General features: G+C 35.9%; 1 protein-coding gene across 4 annotated transcripts in view; it reads left to right on the forward strand.

Annotated features, from left to right (window-relative positions):
* Positions 1-12,136, forward strand: part of amot (angiomotin) — a 33,987-nt gene that overhangs the window by 1,004 nt on the left and 20,847 nt on the right. Inside the window, exon 1 of one of the 4 annotated variants that reach the window (XM_051092583.1) lies at positions 3,029-3,529. The exons of the other annotated variants lie outside the window; for them this stretch is intronic. The gene's annotated coding sequence lies outside the window, so the exon portion shown is untranslated. Of the gene's footprint in view, positions 1-3,028; positions 3,530-12,136 lie in introns of those variants that run through there. 4 annotated transcript variants of the gene reach the window in all.

Here is a 12,136-nt window from a genome sequence, read left to right on the forward strand (position 1 = left end):
CGTAATCTGTTAGGTACCAGGAATATATCTACTGCACAGGATTGGGCCTGTTAGTAACAATCCTTTGTTGTATTCAAAACCCCAAAATAAACATTTCCATTGAACATTTACAATTACTTCAAACAAATGTAGAGCCATTCATCTTAGAAGGTAAAAAAGGATTGAGGCATTATAGGGTGTGTTATGTTTATTTGGTAGAAAGCCATCTTTTAAGCACTGGCTGATGTCATGCCATTATCATTAAGCTTTTGCAAATGCAGCCATTGGATATTGTTCTGCAGCTGTTCTATTACTACAAAGAAATGTTAGAAAAGAAATGTTTTTTTTTTAAATCACTGTTGTTGTGTCAAAACCAAGGGATGGTATTTTGTTGTTATATTTTACAGCTCATTACTGTATGCTATTAAATTATGTAGGATTAATACACTACCAGTCAAATGTTTTTGGACAGTAAGATTTTTAATGTTTTTGAAGTCTCTTCTGCTCACCAAGCCTGCATTTATTTTATCCAAAATACAGCAAATGCAGTAATACTGTGAAATATTTTACTATTTAAAATGACTGCTTTCTATTTTTAAATACACTGACCAAAATTATAAACGCAACACTTTTGTTTTTGCCCCCATTTTTTTATGAGCTGAACTCAAAGATCTAAGACTTTTTCTATGTACACAAAAGGCCTATTTCTCTCAAATATTGTTCACAAATCTGTCTAAATCTGTGTTAGTGAGCACTTCTCCTTTGCCGAGATAATCCATCCACCTCACAGGTGTGGCATATCAAGATGCTGATTAGACAGCATGATTATTGCACAGGTGTGCCTTAGGCTGGCCACAATAAAAGGCCACTCTAAAATGTGCAGTTTAACTGTATTTTGGGTCCAAAAACCAGTCAGTATCTGGTGTGACCACCATTTGCCTCACGCAGTGCAACACATCTCCTTCGCATAGACTTGATCAGGTTGTTGATTGTGGCCTGTGGAATGTTGGTCCACTCCTCTTCAATGGCAGTGTGAAGTTGCTGGATATTGGCAGGAACTGGAACACGCTGTCGTATACGCCGATCCAGAGCATCCCGAACATGCTCAATGGGTGACGTGTCTGGTGAGTATGCTGGCCATGCAAGAACTGGGATGTTTTCAGCTTCCAGGAATTGTGTACAGATCCTTGCAACATGGGGCCTTGCATTATCATGCTGCAACATGAGGTGATGGTCGTGGATGAATGGCACAACAATAGGTCTCAGGATCTTGTTACGGTATCTCTGTGCATTCAAAATGCCATCAATAAAATGCACCTGTGTTCTTGTCCATAACATACGCCTGCCAATACCATAACCCCACCGCCACCATAGGCCACTCGATCCACAATGTTGACATCAGCAAACCGCTCACCCACACAATGCCATACACGCTGTCTGCCATCTGCCCTGTACAGTGAAAACCAGGATTCATCCGTGAAGAGAACACATCTCCAAAGTGCCAGACGCCATTGAATGTGAGCATTTTCCCATTCAAGTCAGTTATGACGCTGAACTGCAGTCAGGTCGAGACAACGATGGAATGATCTTGGAGGTGAAGATGCTGGATGTGGAGGTCCTGGGCTGGTGTGGTTACACATGGTCTGCGGTTGTGAGGCCGGTTGGATGTACTGCCAAATTCTCTGAAACGCCTTTGGAGACAGCTTATTGTGTCCAGCCTAAGGCTCACCTGTGCAATAATCATGCTGTCTAATCAGCATCTTGATATCCCACACCTGTGAGGTGGATCGATTATCTCGGCAAAGGAGAAGTGCTCACTAACACAGATTTAGACAGATTTGTGAACAATGTTTGAGGGAAATAGGCCTTTTGTGTACATAGAAAAAGATCTTTGAGTTCAGCTCATGAAATATGGGGGCAAAAACAAAAGTGTTGCGTTTATAATTTTGGTCAGTGTATTTTAAAATGTAATTTATTCCTGTGATCAACGCAGAATTTTCCGCATCATTGCTCCAATCTTCAGTGACACATGATCCTTCAGAAATTATTCTAATATGTCGATTTACTGTTCAGGAAACGCTTTTATTTAGCAAGGATGTTTTAAATTGATCAAAATTGATGATAAAGACATTTATATGTTACAAAATATTTCTATTTCAGATAAATGCTGTTCTTCTGCACTTTCTATTCACCAAAGAAACTTGAAAAAATTCTACTCAACAGTTTTAAACATAATAGTAATAATAAATGTTTTTTTTATAGCAGCAAATCAGCATATTAGAATGATTTCTGAAGTATCATGTGACACTGAAGACTGGAGTAATGATGCCAAAAATTCAGCTTTGACATCACAGAAAAAAATTAAATTTTCAAATATAAAATAGAAAGCAGTTATTTTAAATAGTAAAAATATTTCAAAATGTTTTTGCTGTACTTTGGATCAAATAAATGCAGGTTTGGTGAGCCAAAGAGACTTATTTAAAAAACATAAAAAATCTTACTATCCAGAAGCTTTTGACTGGTAGTGTATACCGATCTATAGCTGTTCAAGCCAATCTGTTACTGTAAAAATGTACTGATAACAAATGTGGTACAAGGGAAAGCCACATGATGACTCTACATTCATCAAAATCAGACTGTCCAGCAGCTGTAGTAATATAAATTATTGGGTAAGTTTGTTTCTAAAAACGTTTAACAGTAAAATTAAATGTGAATTGTGTTTTAAAATGTATTTGGCAACTTACAGGCTTTGTAAAGTTTATTTTGGGTCACATATGCAGGACATATTAATAAAGGGCCTATAGCTTGTACAGTTGTCAACTCCTGGTCTACTCTTGCTGGTAAGCTTGTTTACTATAAGTGTGCCAAGATAAAGTTAGTTATCATGAGTCATTATTTTATTTTACCGTTAATGCTTAAGAGATAGACAAATATTTCTCGTGGAGAAAAGCAAGAATTTTAAATCTCTTTAATCATCTTCTTCTGCTGTGGGCTGTGCTACACACAAGCCTCTTTGACAGGCTCCTGATCTTAAAGACACACAAAAGCTTTTTGTCATTTTCTTGCTTGAGCGACGTTCCTTAAAGCCAACAGAAGAACAGGAACAATCGACAATCTCTCCGAAGGAGGGCTCTCCTGGCTTCAAAAAAGTCCTTTTGATTCCCTCATAGTTCTCTGCGAAGGGGAACTGTTTTTTCTCCTCACAACTCTTGAGTTTGTAGCCTAAGTAATTTCGCTGCAGCGGCGACTTCACAGTTCGTATGAAGAGGAGGGCAGTCCTAGTCCTTCCCCTCAAAGCACACTTCTAGTGGAAAACACATTTCAGCAGCTCAGAAAATGACACGGGGAAGAGGGAACGCGTTTTATGTGAAGAAAAGTGCAAAGATTATCGGAAAGTCCCCTCGGGTTGACGGGTTCAAACATCTGTGAAGCGTGTTCGAAATTCGAAGCTTTGGAACAAACAGAACAACTTGTAACGGACTTAAAACGTAGGACGCACGAAACCGGCGGCAGATCGAAATAAAGCGGGACTTGGCGAAAACTTATGAAGGTAAATAACTTTAACAGATGATTAATGTAAAAAAACATTATTTAATTCGACTTGCAAGTGTTGTAAGTTTTATTAAGCCTGCGAAAGTTTCACCAAAACTAATTTATGCGACTGTAAATATGAGGCTTATTGTTGTTTAAAAGCCTTTCGTGCTTTGAAAACCTAAAGACGTTTCATTACATAAGTATTTTAGTAAGTTTCTAAACTTTGCATGGTTTGCATCCTTCTGCAGTGAATGAGAATACTGTTGGGAAAGCTGCATTGCTGTTACTTTGTAGATAGGAAGATAATGACATGAGCAGTGATGACATATTTGCTAGAAGTCAACCTGCTCCTTATGGCCTTAAGACATACATGAACGCTATGTGTACTATTAACAATATATAAATATAAGTTATTAATAAGTATGTTTGTCCTGCAGAAGCAATATTTAGGGTAGGCCTACATGCTAACTGATGCAACAGCTATTTTTCCATTGTAATTTATGATAAGTAATGATTTGGGCTGCACGGGATCATTAGACCCCCTGTTGACGGATGTCACCCCGCTCCTCTGAGGAATGCCGCCCAGGGCCGAGGGGGAGCAGGACACAGATATGCACACTACATAGGGCAGGAATGCAGTCATGTGTTATTGGAAATCAAAGCAAGAGGCCAAGTTATGAGGAACGCTCGGGCTTTATTAGGTGAAACTAATTGCCCTTTACTACTTAACCGTTGCTAGCAGGAGTACAGGGCCTTGCCTCATAATGCTTTCATTGAGTGCTTTGCATTTAAGAGCTCCCTCTGAATGTAGGGAGGTCTTGTTTACTCAGATTTCCAAAAGGGTTACTGGGGTAGCCATGGACGACATTCCAAGAAATGTCCGTCGCACTTCCAGAGCGAGCCCACAGCTTTATTAGCTGGACGCTCAGCATTCGGATGGTCTCCTCTCTCTTCCTGTTATCCGAAAACTGCCATGGAAAGCTAGTGGTTTTTGTTGTAAAGGTAGTGAACAATTGCCAGAAAAGTGCCTAGCGGCATTGACTCACAGTGCAGGAATGTCAGCTCTCTTTCGCTTTTCCCTCCTCTCTCCATCTCTTTCCATCCCTCACTTCCTTTGCCCCCTGCCTCCCTCCTCTTTTTTTTTGGAGAGGCCAAAGTTATGCTTGCTGACTCAGCCTCCAAATCACCCAATTGCCTTTTCCACTGAGCTTTTTGGAAGTCCAAGAAGCCTGCAGTCCTTAAGTTTTACAATTACGTTGCGTCCAACTGAGAACATTGCATCCCCCGTCTCCCCTGAGGGAATCTGCTATGTCCATATAACACAAAAACACCCATTAAAAGACATGGGTAAAAGGACATGGCGCTAACTAAGGAATGTTGATGAAGCTGATAATGAAAAGTTGACAACAAATTCTGTTGTTGGTTAGTTGGGTCTGTGCTGAAACTTTAAGGCATTAATTTTAAGGTCCTCTTGTTGGTGGACGTTATGTAATTAATATTAACAACCAATACTTTTCAAACGGACTATTTTGCATTATGTCTTTGTTCATAAACATTCAGGTTCAAAATGACTTTTTCCGAAAATGACAGTAGCATAAGTAGACAGATTGAGTTAGGTTTCCACTAGTGCTGTTAATCGGTTACAAAACAATTACTAATTTATCGCAATTTTTTCTTAAACTAATTGTGATTAATCCCACCTATCATTAAAGTTTTTAAATGTATACTTTCATAATGCAATCATTTCCCATTAAATCTTCAAATTAATGTAGAAACTAGAGCTGCAAAATGATTAGTCATCAATAATCGATTCAAAATTAAAGTTTGTTTACATACTATATGTGTATACTGTGTATATTATTATGTATATGTAAATACACACACATATGTATATATTTAAAAAAAATATTTGTATGTATTTGTATGCAAACAATACAAAAATATAAATATTTTACAAATAAATCGAATAATTATTTTGCAGCTCTAGTAGAAACAACATAAAGACAGCATATTTTTAATATTTATTTAATGGAATCTTTTGACTGAAGGTGAGTATTATTGATAATAATAGTGATATCTCTAAGAAATTGTTCTTTATTTCCTAATATTTATCCATTGACTAAATGTAATGTTGTGTATACTAACATGACAGTGTAATTGAGAGCTATCGATTTGAACAATTATTAGACTTTAAAAATAACAACTTGTATTTTAAGTGAACTTAAAACAACCTTCATATCGACCTATTATAATAAATGTCATATTTACCTGTGCCATTCAGTAAATAGAAAGTATACAGAAACTGAATAAAATTATCAAACGCTAAATTTTAAATCAAATGTTGATGAATACTTAAAGCTACACAAGTTACTGATTTCCTCTTTTTTTTTTTTTTTTTTTTTTTGTTCTTTGATTAACAGACATCACAGCAGCTGGGTTATTAGCTTATTTGGCTGCTATTACTTTAAGAGCTGCCGCAGATAAACATGACACGGATCTAAATAAACGCAATTCTTGTCAAGAAAAAAGAGACACAGGCAGCAGTTGTGAGTGGGGTGGCTTACCCTAGCTCTACCCCTGCGTTAAATATTTTATAATGCTGTTAAACTGAAAAATTAATGGTCTGTGTTAACGCACTAATTTTGACAGCACTACTTTCTAAGGAATGTTTACATTTTAAATTAGCCTTATAAATGTCCAAAAAATAAATAAATAAATGTATAACCTAAAATCAAACTCAACTCAGCCAGTGGCTCCTTGGATTAATCAGCAAATAATAGGCTAATAAAAAAATTAATGGATTATTAAATAGTTTCGCCCCTAGTGCTAACTTTGAAAGTTTTATCATTAGCAGTGTTTTGTGTAACCCAATGCCCCAGCATGATGTGTACCTGCTTACCTCAGGGCAGTGAAGTCAGACACCCCTGTGGTGGAATGTGTCACTGATTTTCAGACACAGTCACATGGGCGAGGTACATTGTCTCACCATTCACTCATATTTTGGCCATTAATTGCCTAAGCCGGATGTGTCATTTAAAATTTCAGGAACAGGAGGAAGCTACCATAAGCCAGACAATGATTCGCCTCCAGATGGTCAAATAAGGTATATAGCGCTTTCTGTTTTGATCTCTGTCGAACCGAAACCAGAAATGAGAGTTTTTGCCATCTGGTTGATTGAAGACTTACCTTGCTAAAACAGTATAATCAGGTGTATAAATATTATACATATTATATTATATTATATTAAATTATATTATATTATATTATAAATATTATATTTTTCATGGTATAAATATGACATTATATGGGTGTGTATGTGTGTACATATACATATACATATATACAAATAATGTGTAATGTGTCTTCCATGACACCATGTCATTTTAAATTGCATTTTGCATTTTAAATATTTAATATTGGTGTGATTTACCAGTTTAAAATGTAAAAGTCAAATTAAATTTGTCCCTTTATTGCTGCTGTTATCTTAAGATACATTTTGAACCTTCTTGTTTATCAACAAAGACATTACAATGATATTAAAACTATACAGACATCAGATATGTTTGACCGAGATCTTGCTGCTTGCAACCCCCACATCTGTCGTACATGACCGAAACTCTGTTAATTGTCACTTTGGTCGTAAATTTCAGATTTTATAGATCTTATTTTTTTTCCTCTGGCAAAATGGGAATGGGGGTGAATATGTCTTTTTTTCCCCCTACTGAGGGGAGGGAAGGAAACTGGTGCAGAGCTTCAGTGGCAAAGATGAAGCATCTCTAGCACATGCTTTTCATTAAGGCTTTGGATGGAAGAGTGGGTGGGGGTTGAGCTGGAGTCGAGGGGAGCAGCGCTGTGTTTCCAAATACTTGGGCCTGTATCAGGGACTTGTGGGGGGAAAAACCACATTATAGAGACCTTGTTGCAGTTGGAGTATGGAGGAAGAGAAGAAATAGAGGGAGTTATTCTGTGACTCATGTTGGATTTTTCTGCCATAATGGCACACAGGTTTGCAGGGCCTCTATTGCAGCGCCTTCTTTTTCTTTTATAGTTGACTAAAGATAAAAAAGTGACCTTTAGGATAACAGTATTTCCTTAACCCTTTTAAAAGCTCAGTTTTCATTAAAGGCTTATCTCTGATGATGAATGAAACATCAATAATATACCTTTGTGTGGAAGTTAATGTAGAGTATAATTACTTTTACTTTTACGTAACATGCTATTGTGGTACCATGTTACATTGTTGGTTTTGGAGAATAATCCTATGCTAATACTATTTTGATATGTCGGTAAATCTCACTAATCTAGGGCCCTATGATTTCCGCGATGCGGAAAATGCAGGTGGAATCCAGTAAAGAAAAATGGAATTAACTGTATAATGTGGAATGTCATGAAATTTGCCAAATTTTGGATGAATAAATCAAAAATAGGTCAGTACATGTAAATCAGATCGTGATGTAGACTAGTGTCCCCAAAAGCCCCAAAAATACTATTTAAATGGTACTATTTAAATATGAATCCTGCATGTTCTGCGTGTCTGTTTTTGAATGAACAGTGCAGACACCGGGTTTTCAGCCTCTGTTGCCTCAATAATTGAGTACATTAACACAAATATAATTTCTAGAACAGCTCTTAGAGTGATTTCATGCACATTTTACCATTTCTTTTGAGAAAAACTATCATCATACCATTAAACTGACAGAAACTTAAAGGACTTCACAACAGCCTGTCAAAATAAAAGTTGACAGAAGTATATTACTATTGCTAATAAAATTATTTTTAAAACATTATTTTTCAAGGAATATTTACCAGAAAAATTATTTACAAGACAAACTATAGCTAGACCACCACCAGAAAACACTGTATCTCTAAAAAAAGAAAAAAAAAGAACATAATAATACTTTTTTTAAAATATAAAATCAGTTAATTAGAGATTTTGATTATTAAAATTTAATGAAACCAAGAAATTAATAAAAAAAGAATAATTTGTTAAATATAAAACTGAATTTGAGAAACAAAACAAATAAATAAAACATATTTTATAGGGCTTTAAAAATATAATTTTTGTTAAACTTTTAATAAATTGCTGTTAAATTTAATAAGTTCTGTTATTTCAATATAACCATTAAAACAGAGTTTTGGAGAATTTAATGAGGGGGAAAACAGCATCCAGAAAAATGTAAAAGAAAAAAAAAAATTGGGAAAAAATAAAACAGTTTTTGTAGGGCCCTACTAAACATGCCAGCAATATTAATGGGCAGCAATTAATTTATATCATGGCATTGTGTCATTATTTTAATGACAATTACTGAATTGACATTAATGACATAAATGCCAATTTTAATTTATAAATTAAATTTACAAAATAATGTTAAAATACTGATATTATCAATAAATTATATGTAAATTCTGGTCCTAAAATAGACGTCATTTTCTTGCAAAATTATTTATTAATGTAATGATTAATTTCTTGCTTGTTCTTAACCTGGACATTTTTGTGTCCATTGTGTCCAAGTGTGGCATTTTGGAAGTGTAGTCTGTCCTAAAACAGTCAAATCCTGAAACCACTGTGCTCTCAAGTGTTGTAGCCCCAAGTGCTGTCCTCTGGTTTCTCTCAGCGCTGACTTCCCATCAGGCCCCTCACATGTTTAAAAGAACGTAATCCCTTGAAATGAATCACGGTTGAATTCCAAGAAAGCAGAACAATCGAGGGAGGAGGTGAATTAATGCGTCGAAGACATAGTGCGACGAACATGGAAACCGAGGTAGAGAGAAGGAGCAGATGTGTCAGAGTTTCTTGGCCTACTTCTTTTCCAGTCCTGCAGTGTGAGAATCTCTCAGAGCTGGGAGTAATGGACACAGGGGGAGGCTGAGCTTTACGCTTTCTCCACGGTTGCAGCGCCAGACCTTTCCAGAATGGAATGTTGCGTTTCCTGCTCAGTTCCTGCCATGTGTTTCTCAATTCCCCCTTCTGCCTTAATCTCTCTGTATGCATGTGTCTTTGTTCTCGGACTGTTCCTTTGTCACTGTCTCTTGCACTCGGTGGAAGCATGCTGAAAGATTAATCAAATTTGTTTGTAATAATAGTTCGTTATGGTTTGGGGTGCATCTCTTTTTGTTCCTTAACAACCCATGAAATCAAAATGAAAGGTTTTAGTCAATGTCTTTTAGCTTGAGGCATCTACACTACTGGAATGAGATTGTCCTGCCCCCTAAATACCAATGCAACTGACTAGCATGTAACAAATTCATGGGCCATAACTGGCTTAAATCAAAACTTGGTAGCTTTAAATAATAATACATTATTGCCAGTTATTTGACTATTGGTTCAAGTAGCACACCAGCTAGCAGCCCTAGTTTGTTAACAGTTCATAAAAAAACACAGCAGTCTTAGATTCATCTCATGCATAGTCATCTCAATTCCTCATATAAACTTTTTACCTTCTGCATTTATGTTTTTTGTGGCCTCATCATGATCATCATCTCAATCTCTTCATCTCTTTAAACACACATAAACTTTAATCCGTATTAGCTCCTCTTTAACCCATAACAATATTGTCAGCGTTATCATGTCCTACATAAAGCATAAAAGAACTCATAACATGGACGAGCTCTCTGGAGTTCATTAAACACTTGGAAACGTTCCACTAATGCTCCCCTGTTATGTAAACAGTGCCTGTGAATGTTGGGGGTGGCATTTTTTTAACTATCAGAAGGCTGCTCGCTCTGCCCTAACAGACGTTTTCTAAGGTCACCTTCCTGATCTTTCCCACTTTTATGTTTTGATGTCAGGAGGTTGTCCTGGTGAAACTCTAGCCCTTGTGGAATGCTGCCCTACCACTCGTCAGCATAAGACGGTTTACCGTTGTTGCCAGCGGCAATATTCATCAGAGGTCGGGAAGTAAGACAAGAAAATGCAATGGAAAATCTTGCTTGCTTGTCACAGTTCTCTGAGTGGTACCAGCGGGTAAAGTTCTTGCCTATAGTAACATGCATGAATGGTTTAAAGACATGCTTATTTAGTGTCCACATCTATGATTTTATTTTAAAAAATGTTCAAAACGCAATTTATACATACAGTGACTTGGATATACCGTTTCAACAATAGCATATTTCTATTTTCATATTTCAGCATATTTCTAGTTAAAGGAGACTCACCCCCTTGACATCCAAGTTCATGTCTTTCTTTCTTCAGTCTTAAAGAAAATGTTTTTTGAGGAAAACATAGTTTTTCTCCAGTGACTTGGATGGTACCGTTTCAACAATAGCATATTTCTATTTTCAGTTATTTCAGCATATTTCTAGTTAAAAAACTCCCATCTCATGTTGTCATCCAAGTTCAAAATTGTCTTTCTTTTTTCATTTTTTGTAAAGGGTGAAAATCTTCTTTGCATGAAAACATTTCAAAGACCAGGTTTTCTCCATATGAGTTGATGATTTGGAAATGATTTTTGAACTTGAGGGAAAATATGATTAGTTTTTAAATACCCTAACTTTTCAACCAAAATTCCAGTTCAGGAGCAAGACAAGACAAGGTTTGTCAAAAAGTATTTAAATCCTATTTTTTAAATAAAAAATTTGGAAAGTAATTTGGAATAATAATCTATTATTTGTTATAAAAATATTTTAACACAACCTCTTAATTGCTTTATTAACATTTGGAAAATGTTTTGCTGCCAAAAGGAAGTCAGGTGGTGCGACCAACATTCAAAAACCTAAACCAAAACATAAAACGGGAAATTGTATCATAAAGAGGAACCTTTGCAGACCCCATGGATATATATATATATATATATATATATATATATATATATATATATATATATATATATATATATATATATCCAAAAAGTTTATATATATATAAACTTTTTACAAGAATTCTAAAAAAATATGAGCAATCTGTGTTAAATTTGAATGCAAAGACTATGTTTTAAGCTAGTTATTCTAAAACTCATATTCTCATATTCTACGACATAGTTTTAGAATATGTTTAAAACTCATGTTTTAGACTTTTTAATGGACTTTTTTTTACGGATTTGTCGTTGTAAGCTGTTTACTGTTCCGTTAGCTAATCATACCACAACACCAGTACATATACGTTCATAACAAATTCGTTTGGTGATTAATTCTATTGTGTCAGCTTCTGGTCATATGACTAAAAAGTCCTAAAAGTGTAAATGGAGACGTGTGTTGAAAGACTAGATGTGATGGTGTTAGTCACCCTGTACAGCAAACTACTTGGTATTTGTGGAAGTAGTTTTGAAGTTTAGCAAGCATGTCCTAAAGTAGTGGTTAAGAAACGTTATTTTGTTTTAAATTCCAAAACATTTGAACAAGTTAAGCATTAACATCATTCGGGATGAGATATTAACTTGAACATCTGTCAGCGCTGTACTGAGAACCTGGAGTGTCTCAGCATAATGAGGGCAGGAATGGACTGTACTGTCAGAGGCTGTTTGATAGAGTGCCAGCATCGGGCCCGTACTCAAACCTACCCTGGGCCACATTCCTGATGTATTACCCAAGTAAACACTGTCTGCATGGGGGCCCTGGGAAACTTGTGCATGAAACGTAAATATTTAGACAATGTCAGCGTCCATTCAGAATGTTCTGGACGATCAGA

This window comes from Labeo rohita, chromosome 21 (assembly GCF_022985175.1).
Source record: "Labeo rohita strain BAU-BD-2019 chromosome 21, IGBB_LRoh.1.0, whole genome shotgun sequence".
In the NCBI taxonomy this organism is placed as follows: Eukaryota; Metazoa; Chordata; class Actinopteri; order Cypriniformes; family Cyprinidae; genus Labeo; species Labeo rohita.